Source organism: Poecilia formosa, unplaced genomic scaffold, assembly GCF_000485575.1.
Source record: "Poecilia formosa unplaced genomic scaffold, Poecilia_formosa-5.1.2 Scaffold323, whole genome shotgun sequence".
NCBI lineage: Eukaryota > Metazoa > Chordata > Actinopteri > Cyprinodontiformes > Poeciliidae > Poecilia > Poecilia formosa.
In genome coordinates, this window is record NW_006800262.1 from 322,024 (window position 1) to 322,574 (window position 551).

Sequence of the window (551 nt, forward strand, 5' to 3'; positions counted from 1 at the left end):
CCAGTGTAGGGACTTTAAAACTGGTGTTATGTGCTCTATCTTCCTGGTTTTAGTGAGAACACGAGCAGCAGCATCTGGATCAGCTGCAGCTGTTTGATTGATTTATTAGTCAAACCTGTGAAGACGCTGTTGCAGTAATCAATGCGGCTGAAGATAAACGCATGGATGAGTTTCTCTAGATCAGGGGTCACCAACATATAGGGATAGGGTTAGGGTTACCCTAACCCTATCCCCCGGTCGCCCGAGGGGACCCTGTCAGTCGCCCGCGAGCAAGTTCTAAAAATAGCCATTGTTATTAGGGAGCACTGCCAAAAAAATATTCAATTAAATGTTTTGTACCCATTTTAAAAAAAGAAAAGAATAATATGGATTTTTTATTATCTAAAATCTAACCTATTAGCAAAATTGTGCAGAAAAAAACCCTCTTTTTTTCAAAACGTCTTGTAGTAGCCAGTCTATGGAGGTGGGCACGTCAAAGCTAAATGTCACTGGTCAATTTATGTTTATTTGGTGGCTTGGCACTTTTTCTGTAAGCTAAAAATGAATGAGCG